A 10,942-nucleotide genomic window follows, 5' to 3' on the forward strand; every position below is an offset into this window, starting at 1 on the left:
CTATAAATAGGCTGAAGTAAATTATGATACATGTTTAGTACCTGCTATGGCTTACCCTTTGGTGTGACACCATTTCCAGCGCTCCCTTATGGAAGGATTGGCACAAAAATAATTTGATTTTGATTATTCAATTGAAAAGTTTTTAGTTAATATGGTCCACAATGGGAATCACATGATGTAGCCAATGCCAGGCTTTTGGGCTGGGCCTCCTCACCTGCCTCTCTACCTGGTAGAGGTGAGGTCCATGTGGGAAGAGTTCTAAGAGTTTCCAAGCCCTCCATTGGAAGGAGCAGCCCTGTCATTGCTGATGTCTCCCTTTTTTGCATTTGGATGTTGACTTCATCATGGCACACTCCGGATAATCTTCAGGTAAGACTTCATAGATATGAGAACCATCTTTACTTTCTAAAATTTTCCAGAATAGGAATCAAGCTAGATTTGTTTTTCATGAAACTTTTTATTTGGAGATAACTGTAGATTCACATTTTGTTGTGAGAAATAATACAGAACTACCCAGTTTCCCCCAATGGTAATTTGTGCAAAACCCCAGTGTAATGTTACAGCCAGATGTTCCCAGTGACCCAGTCAAGCGACAGAACATCCCATCCACACAGGATCCCTCCTGCTACTCTTTCAAGTCACTCCTACCTCCCTATTCTGTCCTCTGTGGTAATCACTATTCTGTTCTCTATGTCTGTAACTTTGCCATTTCAAGAAAGTTACATAAATTATCCTGCACAACGTTTTGGGACTGGCTTTTTTCCACACAGAATAATTCTCTGGAAATTCATCTAGTCAATCTAGATAATTTTTTAAGTCACATGAAATCAATCTATTCCTCATTGGTCATAGCATACCAACCCCCAACCCTTATCCAGGGAGTAGAAGTACACTGTTTTTTAGGATATTTACCCTATGCGATCTCAAACAGATTTTAGACATGCTAAAACAAGACTATGTTCTTTCAGGGAACCTGTGTGCAGCAAGAAAGACTGAGGACTAGGCCACTATGATATTCCAGACTCTGCATTTTCACTCTGATAAAACTGAATGTAAGAGGCACAGTAGTTGAACGTTTTATTGATTTAGATACTACATTTGATTTTTCTGTCTTAAATGTAAAAATTTAAAGAAAAATAATGGGTGGATGGCTTTTTTCTTTCTTTGAATAGTCATGCACTCGTAAGTTTATTTTTTAAAATTTTTAGTTTATTTGTTGTTAGGTTTCATATAATGTATGCTTTAAATTGAAGGTAGAATCATTAAAGTTACCTCAATTATCACTCCTCATTACCTCAAGAATCATTCAATTCTTACAACCCTGTGAGACTGATTTTTCCCTCTACTCTATAGATGAGGTTTAGCAAGCTTAAGTAATTTGTTTCTGGTCACCTAGTAAAGAATTACAGAGTATGGAATCAAACCAGGTATGTTTATGATTTCCAAGTCCCCAGTTCAGTGAGAATCCCAGAGCTACACATACAACAAAGGAAGAAACTTGTTATTGGTTCTTAGTAAACTGTTTTGATCACATACCAACGATAATAACTCAGTGTAGGAAAACAGATATGCCAAAAAATATTGTTAACGTTTGTGTGACATACAACCAAAGCAATGCTTTTTAAAAAAAAAAAAGAACTTTTAAAACCATCTGGTTTTAGCAAGTAAAACTTCATTAAGTAGTTTCAGCATACCTCTAATTAAGGGTTACAATTCATGTTAATATCAAACATATTTGTGACATGTAGAGTTAACAGTGCATTTCTTCCCTAGATATAGGACATGATAGCATAATGAAGACCTCAAAAGAAAAACCTTCTCATAGCTGAACTTTAAATTCCATATTTTTCTATCAGCTCTTTTGCTTTAGATATATAGGCACTCATGGCATCTTCCTTCGACTGCCCTAGAAAGACACAAAACAGATTATCTTACAGACTGATGTATTGGGAAATTAAGAAAGCTTACTTCACTTATTTAAGAATTAACAACCTTTTTGGAAGTTCCACGCTTCCCATTTCGCCTTGCCTTTAAATCTAACATTCCTGGACACTCTGCCAAAAGAAGAATAGATATATTTTCAAGTTTACTTTTTACTCACTGCTTCTATAAACATTGCTCAAATGAAATGTATTATTTTTTTAAATATGATATATATATATATACATATATACACACACATACACACACACATATACAATACCAATATTAATGTCTCCAACTATAGATTGTTTGTAGATCCCATAGAGTTCTTTCAGTTCTTCATCATCTGGTCTTGTTTTCAGCTTCCTCACATCTTTTGTGATCTTATCAAAATCAGTCTAGAACACAAAAGGAAGAAAAGGCCAATAGTGCCTTCACTAACTTTCAGCAGGCTTATCTATTTTGCAGGTATTTTACCACCAGACAGTAGGACCTTAAAAAGAAAGAAGAAGGTTTCAAAAAGAGTTATTACTGGTCCAGTTCTTCCAGTATTATCCTAATTTATTTTAATTTATGGATCCCTCTCCTGGTACTTACCTGATATTCAGACAAGATATGGAGAACCACATAAAACCATTACTAGTGAAAAATTCCTTTTTTTTTTTTTTTTAAGTAGGCTCCATGCTGAGCATGGAGCCCAGTGCAGGGCTTAAGCCCACAACCCTGAGATCAAGAACTGGGCTGAGATCTAGAGCTGGATGCTTAACTGACTGAGCCACCCAGGTGCCCTAATATAGAAAATTCTTAATTTTTTTTAAAAAATTAAATTTTATTTAATAATTTAAATTAAATAAAATTAAATTAAATTTTAATACAATTTAAATTTTTTAAAATTTTCAGAAAATTTTAAAAACTAAAAAAGACATAAATAAATGAAAAATACTCTGTGCTCATGGACTGGAAGAAATATCATTGTTTAAATGTCAATACTACCAAAAGCAATATACAGAGTCATGGCAATGAATCCTTATCAACATTCCAATGGCATATTTTACAGAAGTCAAGAAAACAACCTTAAAGTTCATACAGAACCACAAAAGACCCTGAACAAACAAAATAATATTTTTTAAGATTTTATTTATTTATTTGACAGAGAGAGAGATCACAAGTACGCAGAGAGGCAGGCAGAGAGAGAAGGGGAAGCAGGCTCCCCACTGAGCAGAGAGCCCAATGCAGGCCTTGATCCCAGGACCCTGAGATCATGACCTGAGCTGAAGGCAGAAGCTTAACCCACTAAGCTACCCAGGCACCCCGAAACAGAACAATCTTGAGAAAAGATAACAAAGCTGGAGTCATGACATGTCCTGATTTCCAGCTATATTACAAAGCTTTAGTAATCAAAAGGGTATGGTATTGGCCTAAAAACAAATGGATGAATGAAACAGAATAGATAGCCCAGAAATAAAAGCATGCATATATGATCGATTAATTTATGACAAAGGAGCCAAGAACATAGAATGTGGAAAGGTGAGTCTCTTCAACAAATGGTATGTGACAACCTTACAGTCACATACAAAAGACTGAAACTGGACCACTGTCTGACACTATGCACAAAAACCAACTGAAATGATTTAATGTCAGGTCAAGTAAGACCTTTTGTTTACATCTTGCTTGAATGTAAGACATAAGTCCACAAAACTCTTCAACAGAAAACAGAGGGGGTGAAAGAAAGAAAGAAAGAAAGAAAGAAAACAGACTGGGTAAACTCCTGGACACTGGTCTGAGCAACGATTGTTTGGATCTGACACCAAGAGCAAAGGCAACAAAACAAAAACAAAAATAAAAACGTGAGACTCCATTAAACTAGAAAGCTTCTGTACGGTAAAGAAAACCATCAACAAAATGAAAAGGCAACCTATGGAATGGGAGAAAATATTTGCAAATCATTTATCTTTAAAAAGAAGTGGTTAATATCCTAAATATATAAAGAGCTTACACTACTCAATAGCAAAAAGAAAAATTCAATTAAAAATGGGCAAAGGAACAAAATAGACATTTTTCCAAAGACATACAAATGGAGGTGATCTGATGCTGCATGGGTCATGGTGCAGCTCCAGCCTTGTACATCCCACACCCCTGCATCAATGATGGTGGAGGAGGGCCAGCATGCCTGGGGTGGGGGAGGAAGGCAGAGAACCACAGGGAGGGGAGGGAGGAGGTAGGGGGAGAAGGCAAGAGGAACACCACCTGGGGGAGGTGGAGGCGGCACAGTGCCACCTGTGGGGAGGCCTTGTGCCTGGGTGGGCCTTGCCTGGGCAGGGTTGGGGAGGTACAGGGAGGAGAAGGCAGAGCACCACCTGTTGGTCCAGCAGCCTAGTAAAGCCTGTTGGGGAGGAGCTGACTGATCAGCACCCAGGAAGAAGCACAAAGGGGAGGAACAGGTTGGAGATAAAGCACTCCTGAAGAAGATGAGCTGTTTATCCAACAAAAAAACTTCCAGATTAGACCCTTGAGACATTAACTACAGCTGGACAGACTAACATAAGGACATCATCAGAAACGTTGAAAGAAATTCATTTGCAGAAGAAAAACAAAGGATGTGAAAAGGAAGTGATTCCAAGAAAGCTGAAAAAGTACAAAAAGTACAGTCTATGGGCCAGATTAAAAGCCACTTGGCTCTAAGGCTAGAAGATCAAGATTTGAGAGATTCAAGGCAATAAGCAGCAAAAGGCTTTAGAGAATTTTTTTACATGGTCCCAGAACCAACAAAACTACTATAAATAAGGTCCTGTGCCTTGAAAATCTTGAAAATAAGAGATTACCAGGGAAAAGGGCCGCTACCCAGTTTCTGAGTAATCCGTGGGGAGCTCAGAAAAAAACAAAATGCCAAGAGGTTTAAAAACAGTGGCTGGTCAGAAACATGAAAACTTCTAAGTAATCCAAGCTAAATGAGAAATGAAAACATGTATGTTTTCAAACGTGTATGAGATTATTCAGTATAAAGAATTAGTTTTTCTGAAAAAAATCCAATAAATCATTTATAAATTTAAATAAGTAAATAAAGACATACAAATGCCATGTGATTCAGTAATCCCACCTCTGTGTATATACCCAAAAGAATCAAAATCCCTATGTCACAGTGATGTTGCCCCCCACCCCCCCGCAACCCCGTGTTCACTGCATCATTGTTTACAACAGTTAAGACATGGCATTACAACCTAAGTGGATGGATGGATGGACACACACACACACACACATAATGGAATATTGTTCAGTCATAAAAATGAAGGTGATCCTGCCATTTGCAGCAACATGGATGGACCTTGGGAGCATTATGTGAGATGCGTGAGTCACAGAGACAAATACTGTAGGACCTCACTTACATGTGGAATCTTAAATAACTAAACTTAAAAAACAGAGAACAGATTGGCAGTTGCAAGGGGGAGGTGAAGGGTGAGGAAAGTGGGTGAATGTGGTCAAAAGGTGGAGAAAACAAATCTATCAAGAGAAATTTCAATATATGTTTCTTTTTATTTTTTTTTAAGATTTATTGATTTATTTGGGAGAGAATACCAGCAGACACCCCGTGGAGCGTGGAGCCCAACGAGGGGATGGATTGCACAACCTGGAGATCCCACAACCTGAGCAGAAACCAAATCAGATGCTCAACTGACTGAGCCACCCAGGCAACCACATCACAGTCTAAGAAGGGGGAAGGTTTGAATTTGAACCTGGCAGACTCTGGAGTATGTGCCTTTAGTCACCATAACATACTTCTTGAAGAATCCTTAAAGGTGGGGGGGGTTGTCCCTGGGTGACTGAGTGGGTAAACACTCCAACTTTTGATTTTGGCTCAGGTAGTGATCTCAGGGTCCTGGGACCCAGCCCCATCTGGGACTCGTGCTGGGTGTAGAGCCTACTTGAAGATTCTCTCTCTCTGTCCCTCCCCCTTCAACCTCTAAAATAAACTTAAATATTAAAAAAAAAGGAAGCCTTATTCCATGAAATTGTATCCAGATATTTTTTCAAATTTTATTTTAGAAGATTTAATGATGAAAAAATGTTCCTAATATAGTCCCAGGTACAGGAATAAAACTGTATATACATGAGTATAATTTAATCAGGGTGTGTGTATATATACACACATATGCACATGTGTGTACATACGCGTGCACATGAAGTACATACAAGCACACACACACACACACACACACATTTTTCACAGTATAAGAAAGTAATCCCTCATGTTAGCAGTGGTTATCACCTGCGTGAAGGAATTCCTAATAGTTTTCACTTATTTTATATTTGCTCTTTCCCCAAATTTCCCACCCTGAACATGTAATTTTTTGCATATTGGCAACCTACTATTTTGTAGTTTTACAGATCTCTGCTGTTCAGAAAAACACTCTGTCTCACCAAGGAGCGAGGGGGCGCGCGTGTGGGGCCCCAGCCACCCTCGCCTCCCTTTCGCAGAGGGAAGGGGCAGGCGGAGCAGGGCTGCCTGGTCCCCCGGGAGCAAGCCGGCCTCCACCCTCCCGGGGGCAGCTCTTACTTCGGGAGTAAGAGATCCCCGGGGCTCGCAAGTGTTGCCATGGGGAGCCCCAGGTCGCCGTCAACAGATGGCACAGGTGTGGTCCCCACTGCAGTGAGCGGCGCTCGCGATGGCAGTGGGAGTGTCCCCGGGGTCACTCCGTACAACTCCCGGTGGTGGCGGGGGCGTGGGGGACTCGGGGAGCGAGGACCGCGGGCGACAGCTGTCCCAAGCTCCAGTTCTGACTCGCCCGCCACCCATGGGCTTCACGCCTGTCCCATGCCCACTCGAGCTCTTCCCATTGAGGACGAAGCCCGCTCGTGGGGCTTCCGCACCCTTCAACTCACCTGCAAAGACATGGTGACACCCACTCAGCTACTGCTGCACTCCTGAGGCGCTGGTCCCCAGAGCTCCTGAGGCAGGCGTCCTTAAATGGAAGCGCACCTCCGCCCGCCGTCTCCCACTGGCTGCGCTGTGGGCCCGGCCGGCTCCCATTGGCCACCAGTTCTGGGGGGCGGGGATAAGCGGTGAGTGGCACCTGCCCTGTCCCCAGTGCCTGCCTGCGCCTCCCAAGCCGCACAGAGGGTTGTCTGCAGCCAGCGCCGCTGCAATGGGAAAAGCTAGGAGCAGGGAATTTAAATGAGTTCCTCTCCGCTCTTGGCTCGTTCCCCAGTTCTTTCTCAAGAGGTCGTTTGCAGGAAATCCACAGAAATCTCCCTAGGGCACAGATCTCAGTGGGGATTCCTTTTCATATTTATATCCCTCTGCCCTCTCCTTGATTCCTAGAAACATGGATGGCAGGTTTTTGAGACCTCTCAAGTCTCCTCTCATACTTCTAGGCACATTTCATCAGGAGTGAAAAAAAGCATCTTCTGTTTAAAAAGCAAAACACACCCTGAACACGTGCTGCAACCACTCTGACGGGTTCTCGGTTATTGTAAAGACAGAGTGCGCACTATTCAATCTGACCCCATTCTCCGGGGCAACAAATCCAGTGTCCCTGAAAGTCTGCTGAAACACAGAAGAGGGTTGTGGTGCACAGTTGATTAAGTTCTCAAAGAACTGGAACAGCATTTTTTTTTCAATTTATTTATTTTCAGAAAAACATTATTCATTATTTTTTCACCACACCCAGTGCTCCATGCAAGCCGTGCCCTCTATAATACCCACCACCTGGTACCCCAAACTCCCACTCCACCGCCACTTCAAACCCCTCAGATTGTGTTTCAGAGTCCATAGTCTTTCATGGTTCACCTCCCCTTCCAATTTACCCAAATTCCCTACTCCTCTCTAAGGCCCCTTGTCCTCCATGCTATTTGTTATGCTCCACAAATAAGTGAAACCATATGATAATTGACTCTCTCTGCTTGACTTATTTCACTCAGCATAAGGAAGATGTGGTCCATATACACTATGGAGTATTATGCCTCCATCAGAAAGGACGAATACCCAACTTTTGTAGCAACATGGATGGGACTGGAAGAGATTATGCTGAGTGGAACAGCATTTTCTGATCAAAGGAGTTCATTTCCGACTCTTTCAAGAAAACTTCTTGGAGCAAAATGACTGGAAGACCTGACAAATTCAGGGTTTAGAGAGTTACTGATCAGAAACGTCTAACATATAACAACGCACGTGGTGTAGAAGAAAGGCTCTCAAACATTTTAGCTTGTTTTTGCATTGAACGACATTATAAAAATATTTGCTTGGGGTGCCTGTGTGGCTCAGTTGGCTAAGAATCTGCCTTCAGTTCAGGTCATGATCCCAGAGTCCTGGGATGGAGTCCCACATAGAGGGTCCCTGCTCGGTGGGGAGTCTGTGTCTCCTGGTCCCCCTTGCTTGTGTTCTCTCTTTCTTTCTCTCAGATAAATAAACAACATTTTTTAAAAATATATTTGCTTTACCTTTTCATGCAAATCCTTTGGTTTTTTATATTTTCTCCTCCAAAATACTTTCATGGTGTAATCAATGAATTTCCAAGTAAAAGACAGAAAGCGAATGTTAGCAAAACGTACTGGCCAGGATTTTTTGGTTTTTCATTTTTAAATTTGCAGCTGATGGGACAGACACTGTGGGGGTACAAAGGCAAACGGCAACTTCAGAACAGCAAGTGCTTTCTCTGCTGAGGAAGCCCTAGCAGTGTTTCAGTAGGGAAATACTGGGAGTGAACTCCAGTATCTGTCTGTGTCTAGAGCTGAAATATCTGGGCCTTGTAGTCATTATAAGAAATCAGGAAAAGGGAAAAGGGAAGTCACACTGTGCTCTGTTTTACTTTCTGTCTAGAATGTTCTTCTCAGAAGTCTTTCAAAGCATGTTCTTCTCTTGAGTTGCCCTCCTATGAACAGAAGCTAGAACCATGATGTCTTGTTCTGCAAAACTAAAAGAAAGAAAAGACAATGGAAATATTGATGTCTTCTGCCCAGTGATAGTTTACTAGGTACAGTAAAAGCCCAGCTTTCCTTAGGGAGTGAGTCAATGTGGACAATCAAGTTCCTTTTTTTTTCCTTTTTACTATTTATTTAATATTGATTATAATCCAATATACATACATCCATATATATGTAAAATTATAAAACTAAAGGGCATGTTTATGAACCTACCACCAGTTTAAGACATAGAACATTACCTTTACCTTTGTGACTCTCCTGATTTCATCCCATCCTATCTTCCTTATTCATTCTTTCATTCACTGAAATAGTTATTGAGTGCCTAATATGAGCAAGGCACTGCTCATTCTTTAAAAAACATTAGGGAACAGAACAAACAAGATCCTTCTCCTCACATTACATTCTGGTTGAGGATTACAGACAATAACACATATAATAAGCAAATTACATCATCTATTAAAAGATATGCTATAAGTGCTATTTTTAAAAAGAGCAGAGCAAAAGAGGATGTCTTGGATCTGTGGGATGGAAGAGGTGACATGCAATGGTAAATAGGGTAGTCAGGTAGGTGTCTTTGAGACGATGACATTTGATTAAAAGCTTGAAGGAGGGTAAAAGAGCTGACCCTAAGAACTTCCCTTTCAAAGGCAGCCTCTTCTACAAAGGCCCTAAGAATGAGCTTCCACAGCAAATGTGAGGAACAGTAAGGGGCCAGAGTGGCCAGAGCAGAATAGAAGAGGTCAGAGAAGAGAAGATGGAGACCATATTGTATATGGCCTCACACAAAGGCATTTGGTGTTAAGTGGGAGTGAAACAGAACCTTGAAGAGTTTTGAGTAAGATCTGACACGATATGACTTAGTTTTTAAAAAAGATCATTCCGGGGAATGCCTGGGTGGCACAGTGGGTTAAGTGACCTACTCTTGGTTTCAGCTCAGGTCGTGATCTCCAGCGGTGGGACTGAATCCCACATCAGGCTCAGTGCCAAGCTGCTTGAGACTCTCTGCCCTCCACCCCTCACTGCACTCTCTCTCTCTCAAATAAATTCGTAAACAAGTAAATCTTTTTAAAAAATTACTCTTGTTGCTGTGTTGACAAGAGACTATAGGGGAACAAGGCTGGCAGCAAAATCCTTACTATAATTAGAATCCAGAGAACTTATGGGTGTCTCACAGTCATGGGGTAGTGGGGGAGGGTAGCTAGTGAGAAGTATTTCAGATCCTGGATATATTTTGAAGTTTGAGTCAATGATAGTCTCCAGTAGATTCTACATGGGTGTGAGGGAAAGAGATGAGTCAGGATAATTCCAAGATTGTGGGCCTGAGTAACTGGAAGGCCGACTGGTGGAGGAGGTTTGGTGAGGAGCAAAGATCTGAAGTTTTGTTTTGGACATGTTACTGTTGAGACATCAGACATCTAAGTGCAGTTGTCAAATAGGCAGATGGATATCAAGTCTAATCTGGGCTGGGCATCTAAAGGTGGGACTCATGAACACAGAGATAGTATTTAGATCCTTCAGACTGGATGACCCTAGAAACTGAATGGATAAAGAGGAAGAAAGAGAAGAGAACTGAAGACTGATCCATGGGAGTTCGCAACATTGCAACACTTCAAAGGGCTTGGAAAGAAAAGGAAGAACGAGCATATGAGACAGAGAAGAAGTGGTCTTTGGGTGAGAGAAAAACCAAAAGAATATAGTATGCAGAAGTATATCAAATGAGAAAGCATGACAGGTTAGACATGGACAGAATTATCGATTGGATTTTCACCTTTGTCAAGATCACGGATGACACTGACAGAAGTTCAGTACAATGGTGGGGGGTGAAGGCTGATTAGAATGGGTTTCAGAAAACATGAGGGGCAATTTTTGTTTGTTTGTTAAAGATTTTATTTATTTATTTGTCAGAGAGCAACAGAGAGAGAGAGAGAGAGAGCGAGCACAAGCAGGGGGAGCAGCAGAGGGAGAGAGAGAAGCCGACTCCCCGCTGAGCAGGGAGCCTGATGCAGGACTCGATCCCAGGACCCTGGATCATGACCAGGGTCATGTAGTCATTATAAGAAATCATTATAAGATTATAATCATTATAAGAAATCTGAGTCAT

The 10,942-nt window shown here is 41.2% G+C and overlaps 2 pseudogenes; one reads left to right on the top strand and one right to left on the bottom strand.

Moving 5' to 3' along the window:
* Positions 1 to 437: 437 nt before the first annotated feature.
* LOC122889823 lies at positions 438 to 6,895 on the bottom strand (annotated as a pseudogene).
* LOC122889678 lies at positions 3,441 to 4,861 on the top strand (annotated as a pseudogene).
* Positions 6,896 to 10,942: the final 4,047 nt, after the last annotated feature.

The sequence above is a fragment of the Neovison vison genome, chromosome 11 (assembly GCF_020171115.1).
Source record: "Neovison vison isolate M4711 chromosome 11, ASM_NN_V1, whole genome shotgun sequence".
NCBI lineage: Eukaryota > Metazoa > Chordata > Mammalia > Carnivora > Mustelidae > Neogale > Neogale vison.